The sequence below is a fragment of the Helianthus annuus genome, chromosome 4 (assembly GCF_002127325.2).
Source record: "Helianthus annuus cultivar XRQ/B chromosome 4, HanXRQr2.0-SUNRISE, whole genome shotgun sequence".
In the NCBI taxonomy this organism is placed as follows: Eukaryota; Viridiplantae; Streptophyta; class Magnoliopsida; order Asterales; family Asteraceae; genus Helianthus; species Helianthus annuus.
The window spans coordinates 170,837,171-170,858,264 of record NC_035436.2 but is presented as its reverse complement, the minus strand read 5'-3'; the positions used below and the strand labels follow the sequence as shown (position 1 = coordinate 170,858,264).

The window sequence follows — 21,094 nt, the reverse complement described above, 5'->3', positions numbered from 1 at the left end:
AATGATAATAAACGAGATAAGTGAAAAAACTATTTAATGTTTTACAAAATTACCCTTTGTTCTTTTTCTTCTCAATTAAATTTTCTTCTCAAATGAACCTTCCCCTATATATATATATATATATATATATATATAACAAACTGTGTGTAAAGAATAATAATGTAACAGAATGGTTAACGACGCTAACATGAAAAATATACGGGATGTCACACAAACCAACGGATGTTAAAACTCATGTTGTATCAACAGTTGTTGGTACATCAGTTGTTTCAACAGATGTTATCTCAACAACTGCCATCACTACTACATCAACCCACAGTCAATCCATTGTCATACCAAAAACAATATCACTATCACAAAATCCAGCTGCCAAAAAGCAGAAAACAACAATTGACACATCAACTATTGTAGTGACCACAGTGGTTAGAAAACTAGTTGTTTCAACAGGTGTTAATCAGATACCAACTTGTCACACCCCAACCGATGGCGGAATCATCGGGGCATGGCACTGAGCGAAACAGATTGTTCAAAGAAATTCCATAACAACTATTATTACCAAATAGTTTAAATATCACGTCCCATACCGTGACCCATAAGATAAATTTAGTTATTACAGACATAGATATCCTTCAAACAAAACATGTTCCGACAACTCAGATTTAAGTACATAAATATAAATTGTCTTGGTTTCTAGACTCTTTCCTAGCCTCTATTTCACAGCAAATGGAGCAAGTAAGCATCCTAAACACCTGTCACATATGTTAAAATAAAGTCAATACATATAATGTAAAGGTGAGCATACAAGTTTAATAATAGCATATAGAGTTCGAATAGTTTACGCATAACCAGCACGTACACAGAGGGAAATGATGCATGTTAATTATCGACATGGACCTATCGATACCAACGACCGCGGGTTGATTGTCCGAGACAGTTCGCAATACATGATTACCACCGTAATCCATGCAAGTAATTGTCCTTAACAACCCCCGAGTGAACGGGTGCTGAGTACAAACTATAGTACTACGTTGCTAAGGCATGTAGACAGCATTCCACGTGTAATCATAACAACAAGCATACATTTAGTCACGTAATACATGCAATCGGTTAGCGTTCAAATAGTTTGAATAGTGTGTTCGATTGTGATTTTGATAAGTAACGTATGTAACACCCAAAAGTGCTAAAGCAAAAAGGGATTCGAGTATACTCACAGTGATTGATTATGGATTGAAGGGAGCGCTGAGAGTAGGGTTAGCCTGAATAGTTCGATAACATAATAATGAGTAACGCGGAAATGTAAACAAGTGTGAATGGATCGAATAGCATGGTCGATCGAACAGCAGGTTCGATCGAACGGGCTGTTCGATCGGCTTGGAAGTCCGTTTGAACAGTCCTGTTCGATCGGCCGGTAGGCTCGATCGGATGGGCCATTCGAGTGGATTGTTTCTTCCTCTGATGTGTTTGTGTATGATGGTTTGAACTTTTGAAGTTTTTGTTGTAGTGTTTGAGAACACTGAAGTGTTCTTACCTTTCAGGTCGATCGATCGAACGGTCTGTTCGATCGGCCGGCTTAACCGATCGGCTAGGAACTTCAGAAGTAGTTCTCAGCAGGATGTCACTCGATCGAACAGCCTGTTCGATCGGCTGGCACTCCATACTACGAACGAGTTGCAAAATCGATTAAGTGCTGAAGCATAGTATCTCATGATCCGAAGAGTAATGTTTACCAATCGACTAGCATATTCGATCGAACATCACCTCGTCAATAGCATACTTCATGAAGTTTGAAAAGTGAAAAGTGTGGTACCATGTGCTAGCCGATCGGCTGGCCCAGCCGATCGGCTGGTATGTTCGATCGGCTGGGTTGTTCTTTCGAACAGCCTAGCCGTTCGGCCAGCATTTCTGACCTGGTCGGCCTTTCGTCTAACACTTGGCTGTTTTGATTATTTGTCATGATTTTAAGGTATTTTGACAGCGAGTTAAACCATAGAACGTGGGTTCTTACTTGCTTCACCGGTTCGGACAGGAACCACCCAAGTCCGGCCGACGAACTTTTCGAAACGGTAGTTTGATGTTTAACCCGAAATCGGTGAACCTCGTAGATAGAATCCGAATCTTGAACCTCTTGACTGTTAGAATGATTAGTTAGTTAGTTCGAGCTCCGTTTCTATCGATTTTAAGGTTTTGAGTGTAAAAGAGTTGAAAGAAAGTTGGAAATCCTTCTTTCAATCTTCTTTTCCTTGAGAATGTTAAGATTCTTACAAATCTTAGTTTGTTTATGTGGAAATCGGTCAGATCTAAGCTATTCATGGTTGAATGAGGCCAAAGTATGATGTTCTTCAAGAACACCATGATGACATCACCTAAGAACACTTAGATCTTGATGATTTCACGGTTAGAAATCAAGTTTTGAAAGATAGAAAGGTGTAGAATCGTGTAATGATAAAAAACGTACAAGAATTAGAGTGAAGACTTACCGGAGTTGAGAGAAATCTGAGAAAAGGTGAAGAACAAGGGCTGGTTCGGTCAGAGCTTTCCAAAAGTAGAAAGAGTGACAATGACAGGGCTATTTATAGGCTCTAAAAGAGGAAAGTGGTAGCCGATCGGCCAGGATCTCCGATCGGCTGGGCTGCTCGATCGAACAGCATGTTCGGTCGGCTAGCCTGTTCGATCAGTGAGTCCTGTTCGATCAGGAACCCCTTTTTCGAGTGTTTCGCGACGATTTTTGATATTTCGATTTCGATGAACGATGATACGAATACGATAGAGTTCCTAGTCAAATTACTTTTAGTCCCAACTACTATATCCAACATACAATCATCTATAAGTCACGTTTCGATGTCGGTTTTGATTGAGTTTGATTGCTTTTCGAGTTTCGATTGATTCGATTGAATACCACACCAAACATAAAGTAAACACGCAAAAGTAACACATAAGGCACACACACACGTAAGTATTACCACACCAGTTCCGCATAGTTCGAGTCTCGAGTTCGATTGATGAGTCGATTAACTTGATTATCGATTGATTAATTTTATCGCATTGTTACTTCCTACTAATCACAGTCGTAAATCGGTCGCATTGATTAAACATTCGATCATTTTATTTAGACAACACTTACTCCACATAATAAAAAAAGTAAAAAGAAACATTTATAGTCAAAGAAGTCAAAGTTGACTTGGACTTTGACTTTGACTTTGACTTTGACTTTGACATTTATAAACACGGGGTGTTACAGCCTCCCCTTGTTTAGGGAATTTCGTCCTGAAATTAGGCTGAGAGCTGCGCATCACCGTGATTTACCAATTTGATGCTTCAGATCTATTTAAACAATTGTGGGTACTTGGCCTTCATGTCGCTTTCGAGTTCCCAAGTGAACTCCGCGCCTCGCTTGCCTTCCCATCGGACCTTCACGATAGGGATGCGCGAGCGCCTGAGTTGCTTGGTTTGGCGATCCATGATATCGACAGGCTTTTCCACGAAGTGTAAGGTTTCGTTGACCTGAAGATCGTCGAGTGGTACGATTAGATCATGATCAGCAAGGCATTTTCGGAGGTTAGACACATGGAAAGTCGGGTGGACGTTACTGAGTTCTTCCGGTAGTTCGAGTCTGTAGGCGACTTTTCCGATCCTTTCCAGAATCTTAAAAGGTCCAACATATCGAGGCGCTAGTTTCCCTTTCTTGCTGAATCTGACTACACCCTTCCAAGGTGATACCTTTAGGAGTACGTAGTCGCCAACGTCAAATTCAAGGGGCTTGCGTCTTCTATCGGCATAACTTTTCTGTCTACTTCGAGCTTTCTCCAAGTTGTCTCGAATTTGGTGGATTTTGTCAGTTGTTTCTTGTAGAATTTCGGGACCGGTTAGTTGAGAATGACCGATCTCGTGCCACACAATAGGCGATCGACATCTCCTTCCATACAAAGCCTCGAATGGTACCATCTGGATGCTGGCATGATAGCTGTTATTATACGAGAATTCGACTAGCGACAGGTGTTTGTTCCAACTACCACCAAAATCTGTGACACACGCCCGGAGCATGTCTTCAAGAGTACGGATCGTTCTCTCAGTCTGTCCGTCGGTTTGTGGATGGAATGCAGTACTCAGATTAAGCGACGTACCAAGAGCCGCTTGAAAAGTTTCCCACAATCAAGAAGTAAACCGAGCATTACGGTCTTAGATGATGTCGCGAGGCGTACCATGATTACAAATGATCTCGTCGGTGTAGATCTGGGCTAGTCGTTCCACTTTATAGTCTTCTCGTATCGGCAAAAAGTGGGTTGATTTTGTTAGATGATCAACTATAACCCAAATACTGTCGTGACTTGATGGCGTGGGCGGGAGTTTCGTTATGAAATCCATAGCTATACTCTCCCACTTCCATATAGATATCGGCGGTTGTTCGAGTAAGCCAGAAGGTCTTTGATGTTCAGCCTTGACTCTTGCGCAAGTTAAGCAACTTCCAAAGTAAAGAGCGATATCACGTTTCATACCCGGCCACCAGTACTTGTAACGAAGATCCTTGTACATTTTATCGGCACCGGGATGAATGGAATATCGGGATTTGTGGGCTTCATTCATGATAATCTTTCGCAAATCGGTCCGCTTAGGGATCCAAATTCGGTCCAGATAGTAGAAAATCCCATCTGATTTGCTTACTAACTGAGCTCCATCGTGATAGATCCTCTCTTTCTTCAATGTACGTTCATTAAAGCACGCATGCTGGGCTTCGCGGATGAGGGCTTCGAGATTATGTTGGGCTTGAGCGTTTCGGATACTGAGCACATAACTCTATCTGCTGAGCGCGTCGGCAACCACATTTTCCTTGCCTGGGTGATAACGAATCTCGCAGTCGTAATCATTGAGGAGTTCTACCCATCGGCGTTGACGCATATTAAGTTCCCTCTGATTGAAGATATGTTGTAAACTCCTGTGATCAGTGTAGATTGTACACTTAGTGCCATACAGGTAGTGTCGCCAAATCTTCAATGCAAAGACAACCGCGCCTAGCTCGAGATCATGGGTTGTATAGTTCTTCTCGTGGATCTTGAGCTGTCGAGATGCGTAAGCTATAACCTTGTCTCGCTGCATGAGAACACAACCAAGACCAAGGTTGGAAGCATCACAGTAGACAATGAAATCGTTGCTTCCGTCGGGCAGCGTAAGAATAGGTGCGTTGCACAGCATGTGCTTGAGGGTTTGAAAGGCAGACTCTTGTGCGGTTCCCCATACAAAAGGCTTGTCTTTATGAGTAAGAGCGGTAAGCGGCACAACGATTTTGGAGAATCCCTTAATAAATCGTCGATAATAGCCTGCTAGTCCGAGGAAAGAACGAACTTCAGACGGGTTCTTAGGCGTAATCCAACTTTTGACGGCTTTAATCTTCTCGGGATCGACGTGTATTCCCTGACTATTCACGATGTGACCCAGAAATTGAACCTCCTCTAACCAGAATTCACACTTGGAGAACTTGGCATAGAGTTGGTTCCCCTGAAGTAACTCGAGAACCAAACGTAGATGTTGCGCGTGTTCGGTCTTCGATTTGGAATAGATCAAGACATCGTCAATGAACACGATGACGAAACGGTCTAAGAAGGGCTTACACACGCGATTCATCAGATCCATAAAGACCGCGGCTGCGTTAGTTAGACCAAAAGGCATAACAACGAATTCATAATGGCCATATCGGGTTCGAAAAGCGGTTTTGGGGATATCTTCCTCTTGAATCCGCAATTGATGGTAGCCTGAACGCAGGTCGATCTTCGAGAAACATTGGGCACCTTGCAGCTGATCAAATAAGTCGTCGATTCGAGGCAAAGGGTATCGGTTCTTGATGGTTAACTTATTCAACTCCCGATAATCGATGCACATCCGGAACGATCCGTCCTTCTTTTTGACGAAAAGGACTGGCGCGCCCCAAGGAGAGGTGCTCGGGCGAATAAAGCCTTTTTCGAGTGATTCCTGGAGTTGGTTTGAGAGTTCCCGCATTTCGGATGGTGCGAGTCGGTAAGGAGCTTTGGCAACGGGGTTAGCTCCAGGAATAAGGTCAATACAAAAGTCGATATCACGACTTGGAGGTAGTCCAGGAAAATCATCAGGGAACACCTGAGGAAATTCACGAACCACTGGAACGTCTTTGACTTCGGCTTTCTTTTTCTTTTCCTTCTTCGCTACTACAATGTTGGCCAAGAAGGCTCGGTATTCCTTGCGGAGATACTTGTTGGCTTGAACGCATGACATGAGCTTGAGACCTTTCGACGCTGTTTCACCGTATACACACAGAAGATCACCATTTTCGAGCGAGAATCGAATCATCTTTTCAAAGCACACGACTTCAGCATGGTTTTCGCGAAGAAAGTCCATGCCTACTATGACGTCAAAACTTCCAAGTTGCATCGGAATAAGGTCTATTGGAAAGATGTGATTGTTGAGATCTAGAGTACAATCACAGAGAACAGAGTTGACGGCGACAGTTCTTCCAGTAGCGACTTCGACTTCGAATGACGAGGACAGATAAGAGCGCTTACGACTAAGGAGCTTCTCGAATTCAAACGACACAAAGCAATTATCGGCTCCAGTATCAAACAAACATGATGCATAAATACCATTCACAAGGAACGTACCATTAACCACGTTGTTATCTGCCTGAGGGGCGTTGATGTTGAAGGTTCGAGCATGGGCTGCTTGCTGCTGTTGCTGAGGCTGCTGTTGTTGTTGCTGTTGGGCTGCTGGGGTTCTTGCTTAACCACCCTGTTCGGGCACCTGTTTGCAAAGTGGTTAGGATCACCACATGCAAAGCAGACTCAAGCATTGACTGCAGGTGCTTGAGCTGCTTGTTGGCCTTGAGGGGCGGGGAGTAGAGCTTGGTTGACAGTAGCTTGCACTGGGGCTTGACGGGGACCAATGCAACAGTTCGCAGTGAAATGACCGTAAAGGTTGCAGTGAGCGCAAAAACGACAGGCTAGACCCACTGGATGATGATACGAGCACGTCGGGCAGAGCGGGTGAGGGCTTGTGTATGCACGCTTCGCTGGCGGTGCATTGATCACTGGAGCTGAGCGGTGGTGCTGTTGCTGCTGAGCTGGTACAGCTTGTAGAGGAGCAGCAGTTGTTGCGGCAACACAGCTCTTTTTGCTGGAGCTGTTATTGTTGTGCTTCTTCTTTCTTCTTGATGACTTGGAGGATTGAGCAGTGGAGGTGTCGGTGGGTGCTGTTGTGGTGGCTTGGTGCAGAGGCTTGGTTTGCTTATCCCAAAAGCGAGACTTCACTCGCTTGTCATTGATCTCAGCGGCGAGTAAGTAAGTCTCTTCAATCGTTGCTGGCTTGGCGGCGTGAACAAAGTCGGCTACACAATCGGGCAGAGCTCGAATGTACTTCTTGATGGTTTGATCTGGGGTCTTGACCTGATCGGGACATATGATACTAACCTGCTTGAAGCGAGCAGTGAGAGCAGCGTTGTCTCCATCCTTCTGCTTGATGGTCCAAAACTCGTCGTCCAACTTTTAGCGTTCATGAGGAGGGCAGAATTCGTCGATCATAATTGCCTTCAACTCCTCCCACGTTAGCTCGTAAGCTGCATCATTTCCGCGCTTGTTTCGTTCGGCTGTCCACCAGTCTAGAGCACGGGACTGGAAGACACCTGTAGCATTGAGAGTGCGGAGATTCTCAGGACATCCGCTCTGGCGCAGAGTGACTTCGACTGAGTCGAACCAGTGAAACATGGCGGTATGGCCATCTTCTCCGGTGAACTCTTTGGGTCCGCATGCTTTGAACTGCTTGAAGCTGAAAGCAGCCTTGTTGGCATCTTTGGGAGCGTCTGTTCGCGATTCTTCAGACGACTTGCTGGCGTTTTCATAAACGTTGCTCACAGCCTTTGCTACGCTTTTGGCGATGATGGCGGCGAGACGCTTATCTCTCTTCTCTTGACGAGTCAGATGGTGTCGGGATCCAGACGACGACATGGTCTGCAACAGACATCGTCACGGGACTCAACACAACGTAATCGAATCTCACCTCACACGTCTAGATTACTAAAGCTTAGGAACACGTCGGAACACATATCACATAGACACATAGGCACCTACCATAGATACACGTAATCATAGAGCACAGAAGCACACATAGAGCACATAGGTCACGAAAGCACACAAGCACGTAGGGCACAGAAACATATAAACACAGAACACATTCCTATTTAGTCGCAAAGGTAGTCAGAATACAGAAACCTATCATTCAAAGCTTCACGTGTCGTTCGTATATATTGGTCGCGTATAGTATATCGAGTAGCGTCGTATAGTCGTATAGCATAGCATAGCATAGTACTGTCTAAATTGTAACTGAATATCGAATCGAGATAGAATGGCAATGCGAGTCGTGTGTGTTAATCGAAACGGCATCAAAATCGAATAATGTCCCAAAATATAAACACATAAACAGATAAAGCACACATAAACACATAAACAAATAAAATCAACGAATCATCAGAGTCTGCGGTTGCGGGCTCAGAATCGAAACACATGAAATCGAGAAATAGGTTGTCTGCGGCTACTAGACATCGACTACCCAAAGCGATTCGACTATTCGCAGTAGACTTGTCGTCACTTTTTGACGTTCGGGATCGTGCTTCTGCCTCGATTCTTGGGCATTCCACACGCATTCCCCAGGTCATACTTGTGATTTCAGGTCGTTGGAGTCCGTCGAATGCCTTGGTGAGATGAAATAATATTCGGAACAATTTGCCAAGGTTAGGGTTTCACCACTGGCTTAGCAATTTTTTCCTTGTTTTAAGAAAATCTAAGGAGAATTTTCATCAAAATGGGGATTTCACTCCTGATTTGGTATAATTCTCCTTGTATGTTAGTGAAAATATCAGGATAAGCATGAGTAAATGGGTAAAATCGTCATAAGTCAGGCAATTCAGTCAGGAGTTTGCGGTTTTCACACCTATTCCTGACCAAATCGCTTAACTTCAATTGAAAATTCGAGTGCAGTGATAGCGAAGAATTGCAGAATAGAGCACATAAGCTTGGTCTGTTGGTTCCTAACTATAGTCTAGGTCTCTAAGACAGCGACCCGGACTAGGTCGTGTCTTACCTAATTCCCTATAGTTATGGCTCTGATACCAATCTGTCACACCCCAACCGATGGCGGAATCATCGGGGCATGGCACTGAGCGAAACAGATTGTTCAAAGAAATTCCATAACAACTATTATTACCAAATAGTTTAAATATCACGTCCCATACCGTGACCCATAAGATAAATTTAGTTATTACAGACATAGATATCCTTCAAACAAAACATGTTCCGACAACTCAGATTTAAGTACATAAATATAAATTGTCTTGGTTTCTAGACTCTTTCCTAGCCTCGATTTCACAGCAAATGGAGCAAGTAAGCATCCTAAACACCTGTCACATACGTTAAAATAAAGTCAATACATATAATGTAAAGGTGAGCATACAAGTTTAATACTAGCATATAGAGTTCGAATAGTTTACGCATAACCAGCACGTACACAGAGGGAAATGATGCATGTTAATTATCGACATGGATCTATCGATACCAACGACTGCGGGTTGCCTGTTCGAGACAGTTCGCAATACATGATTACCACCGTAATCCATGCAAGTAATTGTCCTTAACAACCCCCGAGTGAACGGGTGCTGAGTCCAAACTATAGTACTACGTTGCTAAGGCAGGTAGATAGCATTCCACGTGTAAACTGCATTTGTGATGCGGTGATTCCAAAACGTAGGGATTACGTAGGAAAAGTTTTCGGTTTTTTTAGATTCAAAAGGATAAGAGACCAAGCAAAGTTATTACAAGCACTAAACAACGTTTGGGTGGGAAACAAAAGGATCAAGGTAAATGTTGCAAAGTTTGTTAAAGTAAGAAAACCGGAAGGAGGATATGGAGAACAGAAAAAAGAAGGAATAACGGAGCAAAGGGATAACAAAGTGGAGACGAGCAAGGGCCAGAAGATAAGCAACGACGAAAGAAACAGTAACAATTATGTTCCTAATAGAAATGTGAATGAAAGAGCAACATATAGTGAGATATTAACAGGAAGAAGAAAGAACGAAGATGGCGGGAAAATTATACAAATTGCAGGGGGAGAAACGGAGACTACTAGAACATGGAAAAACAGATCGGTAGTAGCGGAAGTCAAAGATATGGAGGCATTAAAAAAAGTGGGGGAGGTACTTCCAGTAATTTTCCCTAACACAATGGAACTAAGATACATGGGTGGGTTTAAATTCCTTATTACGTTTGGATCACAACTAGAAGCTGAAGACTTTAGAATTAGTTTCAAGGATAGTTGGGAAGAAATTTTTAGGAATGTTAAAGAGTGGAAGGGCGGAGCAGAAAATTTTGAGAGGTTAGCATGGGTTAAACTGGTAGGCATCCCGATCATGTTATGGAGTAAAGAGACTTGTGAAAAAATTGGAAACCTATTGGGGAAAATAGTGTTCATGGAAAGAGTGAACATAAACAACGGGAACCTCAATGAAACAAGGATGGGAATAATTGTGAATAATGGGAGGGAGATCAAAGAAGAAATAAAGCTAAAATACAGGGAACAACAATTCACGATATGGGTAACGGAATTATCAGGGATGTGGGCACCGGAGTTTATTCCGAATAGGTATTTACTGATAAATGAAGTGGTGGAAAACAGATCACCGAAAAACCAGGAGATACCGATGATGGAACAGGATGAGAAAAAGTCTCCGGTGAAGGTTTTGAATGGAAATGGAGAAGGTGAAGGGGCAGGAAACCAAAAGAACAATGAAAGTGCATTTTCCGAAGAAGAAACGGGAAGTCAAACGGTCAACGGACAGGTACAACAGAACAATGCATTCGGTGGGAACTGGGAAGCATTCTTTGGGAACAAGAAGACAATAAATAAAGAAGATTACAATTATGAAGTTAGGGATAAACAATATTCAAATAACAAAGCTGAAGGAATTAAGATTAACTGGGGAAATGGGCCAATAAGTGAAGGAAGTTTTGGGGCCCAACCAAAGAAGAAAGAGGAGTATAGTGGGCTGAGAAAGAGACGGAAGCCCGATAAAGGAAAAAGTGACATTCTGGGCCAGGTATTTAGTAAACAAAATATAACAGTACCAGATTTAAATGTAGGTGCTATAGACCCGGCGGATCCTTTTGACTTAGAAGACCTAATCTGGAAGATAAATCCCCAAACAAGAGCGACAAAAAGAAAGAAAGAAAGAATAGAGGGTTCCAGATATAAAAGACAAAGAAGTGAAAAATATAAAACACCAGACATAAACGAAGAAGCAGCACAGGAACAAGAAAGTGGTGATGCAGTGGATATTGGAGGTGAAAATGCGAATACGGAGGATCATACAATAGACGATGGCCAATATTCAAGCAACGAACATGTCAAGGGAAGTAAAAGCGATGAGAAGGATACAAAAGAATCAAGCAGGCAGCAGGAGATTGATAAAGAAATTGCGGAAACAACAATCGTTGGAGGAATATTGAAGATAAAGGTTAGTGAATTTCATAATCAATTAAGGGAGATTGTAGAGGAAGAAAGGGCGTCGGATTTGAATCAATGAATTTCTTATCAATAAATATAAGGAGGGCGGGGAGGGACGATAAGGCGGAGTGGATTAAAAAATTAGTGAGAGAAAATGAAGTAAGTTGTTTATGTATACAAGAGACACAGATGATAGGGATAAGGGATGGGGCAATCAAGAGATTTTGGCCAAGTGTGGAGTTAGAAGTGGAGATAGTCGATGCACAGGGTAGATCAGGAGGGCTAATAACAATTTGGGATTCTCAGAGATTTAGGAAGATAGGGTCGATAAAATCAGAATACTTTGTGCTCATTACGGGATTTATTGAAGGAGTGGAGGACAAGGTAAACATAGTTAATGTGTATGCAGCAAACGATGTGATAAAGAGACGTAATTTATGGATGGATCTGTTAAGAATTAGAAACCACGAAGAAGGTATATGGATAATGGTAGGAGATTATAACAATGTCCGAATAGAAGAGGATAGAATGGCCTCAAAATTTGATGCAAACAGTGCAATGATTTTTAATAGGTTCATTGCGGAGGCTGGGTTGTTGGAGTATCAAATGTTGGGATCCAGATTCACATTCATGACTGAAAATGGTTCAAGCATGAGTAAAATTGACCGGATTCTAGTATGTGACGCCTTTATGAACAAATGGCCATGTGCAAAATTGGAAGCTTTGTCTAGATATCTTTCGGACCACAACCCGCTGCTGTTAACATGTACAACAAAAGATTATGGACCGGCTCCGTTCAGATTCTATAATTCTTGGTTATTAAAAGCAGGGATTGTTGAGATAGTAATTGGCACCATAAAAGAGCAGGTAAATGGTGAGGATTGGATAAAAAATATGGGAGCGTTGCTGAAGAACATAAAAATAAAGATAAAAGAATGGAGAAAGAAGGAAAAAGAAAAAGAGGAAAAGGAAGTAACACAAGCAGAGAAAAGGGTGGAAGAAATAGAACACAGGGCCGAGAAAAGAATATTGAAAGAAGATGAGAAGGAGGAAAGAATTATGGGAAGACTTGTCATTCGGAATTATGAAAAACAAAAGCTAGCGGATATAAAACAAAAGGCGAAACTCAATTGGGCAAAGCTGGGGGATGAAAACTCGGGGTTTTTTCACAAAATTGTAAATTGTCGAAAAGCAAGGAATAGGATAAATAAAATTACAATAGAAGGGAAGGTGATAAGTGAGCCAAAAGAAATAAAAGTGGGCATTATGAAGGTTTTTACGAAAATGTTTGAGGAGCCAATGAAGAAAAGACCGACTATGGATAGGAGGGGATTTAAGAAAATAAAAGAAGCACAAGCAAAATTATTGGTGGAAAATTTTAAGAGCAAAGAGGTAAAAGATGCAATTTGGGCATGTGGTGGAGATAAGGCTCTGGGACCTGATGGGCTAACGTTCATGTTCTTGAAGAAATACTGGGTGCAGTTGGAACCGTTTATTATGAAGATGCTAAAACAATTCCATGATCGGCCAAGTATCCCGGTAGGATGCAATGCGTCGTTTATAGCCCTAATACCAAAGGTACGTGATCCTTCATTGATTAAACATTTTCGTCCCATATCGCTAATCGGTACAATATACAAGATAATTGCTAAGATAATGGCACATAGAATAAAGCCAGTGATACCGGATTTGGTGAGCAAAACTCAAACTGGGTTTATAGAAGGAAGATTTATTTTGGAGGGTCCGCTAATTGTAAATGAAATACTATCTTGGGCTAAAGGTACAAAAAAACAAATTTTTATTTTTAAAGTTGATTTTGAAAAAGCATATGATTCGGTAAATTGGAAGTTTCTTTTATCCAATCTAAAAGCAATGAATTTCCCACTATTATGGAGAAAATGGGTGGGGGCTAGTTTAAAATCGAGTAGGGTGATGTGCGTGAAGTGTGTTATATTTTTTATGAGTATTTAAGCCCCTTTTTACACTTTTAGCCAAGTTTTAAATTTATAAAACACGATATTCACTAACACTAAACACACATATGGGCAAGTGCACCCATCGTGGACGTAGTATAGTGTTGGTAAGATACCGAGGTCGTCCAAGGACACAAGAGCTTTTAATACCGGTTTATCCTCAACGTCTAATCAAATCAAAACGTGAGAAAAATGTTTTAAACTAAGAAAAATAAAAACTAACTAAATGCTGAAAATAAAAATAAAATAAAAACAGATAGACAAGATGAATCACTTGGATCCGACACGTGTATTAGTATAACCTTTGATTATTTTCGCACTTTTGCACTTGTTTAAGAGATTATCTTAGTTATTGTAGTAGGCCCCTCTTTTGAAGGCGACGTTACCCTCAACCCAGTAGTTTGAGTCAGCAAGGATACAATCCTAAAGGGTCGGATTATTGAAAGATAATGAATTAAGTTATTAATGCAAATTGTGGTAGGCCCCGCTTTTGGCGGTGACGTTACCCTCGGCTAAGTAGTCTGAGTCAGCAGGGATACAGTCCTAAATAGCCGGGTTATAGTATTAATAGTAGTTAACTTATGAGGGGGTCAAAGAGTTTGGATCCCCGCCATCCAATACCTATGGGCATTGAAGGAGATCCTACTAAATTTGACCCAGGTCCCAAGCAGGACCTCTAAACGCTGAACAAGGGCAAGACCCTTACCAAACCGTTCCCTTAACCCCCGACCAGGTAGCCAACATACCTCCATATAGACCGTGGAGATATGAATGGTGAAAATCTTTTATTTTATATAGACAGTAAAATAATGCCAAGACACCACGGACAAACGATAAGGAAAGATCACCTTCAACATAAGTAACTAGTTATTAAAGTCATTAATACAAAACCAAATAAAAAGTGCAAAAGATTAGAAATAAAAAGTATTATACTAAACACTTGTCTTCACCAAGTGATGTAAGAGACTTAGGCAAACATGGCCTTGATTGTCAAGAACTCTTACGATCAATCTTGGATCCCGAGACGACTCACACACTCTATGATGGACAATGGATGATGGTGGTGGATGATGGTGTTATGGTGGTGGTGGGTGGTGGATGAAGTGTGAGAGAGGTGGTGTGCCAAGGGATGAGAGAGAATGAAGCCAAGCTCCTCTATTTATAGGCTGAACAGAAGGCTGGACACGGCCCCGTGTCCGCTGGACACGGCCCCGTGCCCGTCTGACATTCTCTCACTTCATTAATTGTAATTGCGAATTACAATTAATGCGCCTGCTGTACTTTCACCACGCCCCCGTGCTCGCTGGACACGGCCCCGTGGTGGGCAATGGAAGCTTCTACTGGTTTGTCTTTTCTGCTGCTTCCTGGGCACGCCCCCGTGTTCGCTGGACACGGGGCGTGTTCAGACTCTGTTTCTTCTCCTATGCCTTGGGAGGTGCCGTTGAGGGTCCGGGCAGTCCACTTTTGTTCCTTTTCTTGTATTTATGGTAGAATTAGTTGTCTTTTTGCTTCTTTTGTGATTTTGAGCTCATTTCATCCTGAAAATACAAAAGGAAGACAAAAACACTCTTTTTCCAACATTAGTACTTAAAAAGGGTTAGTTTTATGCCTTAATTGATGTGATTTATATGTTGCATTTTACACACATCAAATACCCCCACACTTGAACTTTTGCTTGTCCTCAAGCAAAACTCTTTAAATGTGGCTTACACTCCAAAATGGAATAGGTAGAAGAGAAAGTTTTTGGCTTGTCATAGAGTGTCGGGAATCCAAGGTCTTTGTAAGTTTTATTTTTATTTATTTACAATCCTATTCGTTATGATTTATTTTGAACGTTTCATAAGATAAATTACTTATTTGGGCATAGCATGCCTTATTAAAATTCCATTTATATACAAGTTCACATACCTCACGGGAGATCACTCAACACTCGGCCGAAGGTGTATATTTTAGTGAATCACTCGAGAGCGGCACGGAACTTACGCCTTCCATAGGCTTGCCAAGCAATCAATCCTCCTCCTTTTTAACTTTTTACCTTTGTAAATATCAAGAGGACTTTTGGGGTGAAGAGTTAGGCTTTGGGTTAAAGGTGGGTGGTTGGTTAGTGGTTAGTAAAAAGGGCGAAAATCGTAACAAGCGTCGGTTTTCGTGAAGTACCTTGTTTTTAGTGACTTTTTATTTTGAAGTATTTCTCCAAACAAGCTTTTATAGCTTTTGTTTGTTTTTGACTTCATCATTTTTTTTTTGATCGTCACATAAAAAGGTGAGTTTACGAAAAAGCGAGCTTGTTACTAAAATAAAGGGTGAAAAAAAATAAAAAGGTTTTTGGTGGGTAAAAAGGGTTTTGGGGAAATGAAATGAAAGGTTTAGGCTCAAAGGGGCTATCTAGGGGGATTTTGGGTAGGTAAAAAAAATGAAAAATAATGGTTTTGAAAGAAAAATGGTTAGTCCTAATGCCTCCATCATTTACTTACTTGGGTTTAAGTTGGTAAGGACCGGGAATGTATCGTCGTGGCAAGTTCTAGATTTGTAAGAACCGAGCGGCTATTCACACAAGAAACGAAAAATGAGCATTTAATCTAAATATGTGTATTTTTATGCTCAATAAAGGCTCAAAACTCACTTTTGTGGGAATGGGTTTTTAATGTGACCAAGTATATATAATCGAATTTTTAACTAGACTTGTTATACCGTTTCATAATTTTCTTATGTTGGTTCTTTTTTTATCACGACGCTATCGGTTGTAAACTTGTAAAAATATAACCTTTTTAGAACTTGTTATTCCCAACTTAAACTAAGACAAGTAAATAAAAAAAATGAAAAAGTTTTTGAAAAAAATTTGGGGTGTTTAGTGGTTACAATAGAGTTTTGTGTAAGGCTTGTGTTTAGGATTTTGCAAAATTTCAAGGTTTTAGCATCCCCCCCACACTTAAATTACACATTGTCCTCAATGTGTCCAAAAATAAAGTTTTTGGTTGATCAGAATGTATAAAAGTGGGTTAAAAAGCAAAGATTTATGTTACTGGCATCCTGGACAAGGCCCCGTGTTGACCGGGCACGGCCCCGTGGTCAAGTGCCAGTAACAAAAATTACAGAATTGAAACAGAAGCCTGGACACGGGGGCGTGTCCGCTGAACACGGCCCGTGTCCAGTTACCTGAACTGGGTGATTTTCTGCAGGGGCTCAGCACGGGGCCGTGTTGGTTGGGCACGGCCCGTGTTGAGCCTTCTGTGATGGAGATTTTTGTCGGGTTGCTCTGTTCTTCGTGCATGGTTCCATTTTTCTCGTTCCCTTTTTCATCCATTACCACCATGAGTGTGTTTTATTCTACAAAAACTAAAAGATTAAACTAAACTAAGGATAGATCTGCGGAATGCCTCCGTGGTGCGCCACGTTTATAAGGGTCTTTGGCTAGACCCGATTCCAGGTTATATATCTTCTGAGTGGAGTGCCTTGCTTCCCAAGTTACACCGTCGGAGAGCGGCATCCAAGCTTGAATCAATAACCTTCATGTAATTGACTGGGTCGTCGTCCTCTATTCTCTTCCCAACTCCGAACTTCACCTCATCATCCCCATACCTCAAAGTTAGTGTCCCGTCATTCATGTCTACCACTGCTTGTGCTGTGGCAAGGAAGGGTCTCCCTAGTATAAGGGGGACCTCGGTGTCTTCCTCCATGTCGAGTATGACAAAGTCAACTGGATAAACGAATCTGCTTACCCTTACCAAGACATTCTCGATGACACCTTGTGGGAACTTGACTGATCGATCAGCGAGTTGTATGCTTATTTTTGTAGGGCTCGTGGTTCCCAAGCCAAGCCTTTTGAACATCGATGAGGGCATGAGGTTAATGCTAGCCCCTAAGTCGGCCAAGGCATTGCGAACGGGTGATTCCCCTATTGAGCATGGAATCGTGAAACTCCCGGGATCGATTTTCTTTTGGGGTAGTTTATTGAGTACGAGGGCAGAGCATTCTTCGCCTAAATTAACTAATTGCAAATTTTCAATTTTCTTTTTATGTGTAAGGAAGTCCCTCATAAATTTAGAGTATTTGGGCATTTGGGTTAGGACTTCGATAAAAGGAATATTGACATGCAATTGTTTTAACAGACTTTCGAATTTTGCGAACTGCTCATTGGTCTTTTGACGAATTAACCTACCGGGGTACGGAACTCGAGGAGCCTTGGTAGGCTCTGGTGATGGGGGAGAGTTCTTTTCCTGCAGATGTGTTGGCATTGTTTCTTCCGCAGGTGGAGGTACTTCTGCAGGCCCTACGGTGCGGTTTCGTAGTGTGATGAGGTGAACTTGCGCCTTTGGGTTTGTTTCGGTATTGCTAGGTAATGCGCCTTGCGGTCTCTCGGAAAAATTTTGTGCTAGTTGATTTATTTGTTTTTCTATGTTTTGAATGCTAGCTTGTTGATTCCTAAAATTAGATTCTAATTGTAGAAATCTTTCCGAGTTTTTCTTATCAGTGTCAGAGACGAGGCGAGATATAGTATCTTCGAGCCTTTCTCGTCCACCTTGTTGTTGAGTGAAATTTTGTGACTCATTTCTTGATTGCTGAAAGTTTGTTCGTTGGGTTTGTTGGTTACTACTATTGCCGGTTTCCCTCCAACAAAGGTTTGGGTGGTTTCGCCATCCTTGGTTGTAAGTTCCCGTTGGAGGACCCGACGGCCTAGGTCTATTATCAATGTAGTTTACCATTTCTTGTTGATCGTCCGTTTCTTTCATGCAACTCCAATTTTCATGTGACCCACCACACCCTTCACAAGCCATAACCGAGACTGTTTTTGTCATTTCTAATTTTTTTATTTTTGAAGAAAGGGCCTCGATTTGGGCTTGTAAAGAAGTGCTTTCGTCGACCTTATGGGCGCCCGGGGCGATAGACTTATTTCCCCGGGGAGTGTGCCATTGAAAATTGGTTTGAGCAATTTCCTCAATCTGATTATATATTTCGTGTGGGCGTCGATTACCTAAAAGTCCCCCGGAGCTAGAATCAAGTGTCTGCCTAGTGTGTGGCAACAATCCATTGTAGAAAGTGGATACTTGTTGCCATATTGCGAGGCCGTGATGGGGACACTTGCGTAATAGCTCCTTGAACCTTTCCCAAGTTTCATATAAGGATTCCCCGTCCTCTTGTGAGTATGTATTAATTTCAGCCATTAATTTAGCAGTTTTAGCAGGAGGGAAATACTTATATAGAAATTTTTGGGCTAGTTCATCCCAGGTGTTTACCGATCCAGCTGGGAGGGTGTTGAGCCAAGCTTTCGCTCGGTCTTTTAGTGAGAATGGAAACATACGGAGGCGGATGGCGTCGTTTGATGCTCCATTGATCCGAAAGGTATCACATATTTCTAAGAAATTAGTTATATGTAGATGAGGATCCTCGTCCGCAAGCCCGTGGAAGGTTGCGGAGTTTTGGAGCATTTGTATCAAATGCGGTCGAAGTTCGAAGTTATTGGCTTCGACATTCGGAGCATTGATAGCAGCGCCTAGATTACCTACGGTGGGCCGTAGATAATCCATAAGGGTACGTTGGTCCGCCATTGGGGGTGGATCACCCGAAACCTTCTCTTGGTTTTTGGCTTTTAACCTTTTTCTGAGAAAGCGTTCGGGTTCTTCTAGCGGTTCCTTTATGTCTTTATTGGAACTGGAGCTCATACACTACGTGAGGATGGCGTCGGGTTCCAAGTCCTGCAATAAAAACAGAAAAGAATGTTGGTCAGAAGGTTCACCACGGCCCCGTGTTGAGCGAACACGGCCCCGTGGTCGGAATTACAGTGATTGTTTTTCAGATCCCAGTTACTGGAAGTTGGACACAGCCCCGTGTTGCACCGGCACGGCCCCGTGGTCAGCCTTCTGTAACTTGAAAAACAAAAACTGCCAGTAACGATGCTGAGCACGGCCCGTGTCCGACCAGGCACGGCCCCGTGCTGAGCTCTGCAGAAGCTGAAAATCTAAGAAAAAAAATCCTAAAAAATTAGAGAAAAATAAAAATATGATTAGGCCGTTGATTCCTAACTTTCTTAAAATCCTTGTGTCCCCGGCAACGGCGCCAAAAACTTGATGTGCGTGAAGTGTGTTATATTTTTGTTGAGTATTTAAGCCCCTTTTTACACTTTTAGCCAAGTTTTAAATTTATAAAACACGATATTCACTAACACTAAACACACATATGGGCAAGTGCACCCATCGTGGACGTAGTATAGTGTTGGTAAGATACCGAGGTCGTCCAAGGACACAAGAGCTTTTAATACCGGTTTATCCTCAACGTCTAATCAAATCAAAAAGTGAGAAAAATGTTTTAAACTAAGAAAAATAAAAACTAACTAAATGCTGAAAATAAAAATAAAATAAAAACAGATAGACAAGATGAATCACTTGGATCCGACACGTGTATTAGTATAACCTTTGATTATTTTCGCACTTTTGCACTTGTTTAAGAGATTATCTTAGTTATTGTAGTAGGCCCCTCTTTTGAAGGCGACGTTACCCTCAACCCATTAGTTTGAGTCAGCAAGGATACAATCCTAAAGGGTCGGATTATTGAAAGATAATGAATTAAGTTATTAATGCAAATTGTGGTAGGCCCCGCTTTTGGCGGTGACGTTACCCTCGGCTAAGTAGTCTGAGTCAGCAGGGATACAGTCCTAAATAGCCGGGTTATAGTATTAATAGTAGTTAACTTATGAGGGGGTCAAAGAGTTTGGATCCCCGCCATCCAATACCTATGGGCATTGAAGGAGATCCTACTAAATTTGACCCAGGTCCCAAGCAGGACCTCTAAACGCTGAACAAGGGCAAGACCCTTACCAAACCGTTCCCTTAACCCCCGACCAGGTAGCCAACATACCTCCATATAGACCGTGGAGATATGAATGGTGAAAATCTTTTATTTTATATAGACAGTAAAATAATGCCAAGACACCACGGACAAACGATAAGGAAAGATCACCTTCAACATAAGTAACTAGTTATTAAAGTCATTAATACAAAACCAAATAAAAAGTGCAAAAGATTAGAAATAAAAAGTATTATACTAAACACTTGTCTTCACCAAGTGATGTAAGAGACTTAGGCAAACATGGCCTTGATTGTCAAGAACTCTTACGATCAATCTTGGATCCCGAGACGACTCACACACTCTATGATGGACAATGGATGATGGTGGTGGATGATGGTGTTATGGTGGTGGTGGGTGGTGGATGAAGTGTGAGAGAGCTGGTGTGCCAAGGGATGAGAGAGAATGAAGCCAAGCTCCTCTATTTATAGGCTGAACAGAAGGCTGGACACGGCCCCGTGTCCGCTGGACACGGCCCCGTGCCCGTCTGACATTCTCTCACTTCATTAATTGTAATTGCGAATTACAATTAATGCGCCTGCTGTACTTTCACCACGCCCCCGTGCTCGCTGGACACGGCCCCATGGTGGGCAATGGAAGCTTCTACTGGTTTGTCTTTTCTGCTGCTTCCTGGGCACGCCCCCGTGTTCGCTGGACACGGGGCATGTTCAGACTCTGTTTCTTCTCCTTTGCCTTGGGAGGTGCCGTTGAGGGTCCGGGCAGTCCACTTTTGTTCCTTTTCTTGTATTTATGGTAGAATTAGTTGTCTTTTT

General features: G+C 42.1%; 1 non-coding gene across 1 annotated transcript; it reads left to right on the top strand.

Annotated features, from left to right (window-relative positions):
• The first annotated feature begins 18,542 nt into the window (after positions 1 to 18,542).
• Positions 18,543 to 18,649, top strand: LOC118491954. Its single transcript, XR_004892399.1, has one exon. It is a non-coding gene; the product is annotated as a small nucleolar RNA R71 (small nucleolar RNA).
• Positions 18,650 to 21,094: the final 2,445 nt, after the last annotated feature.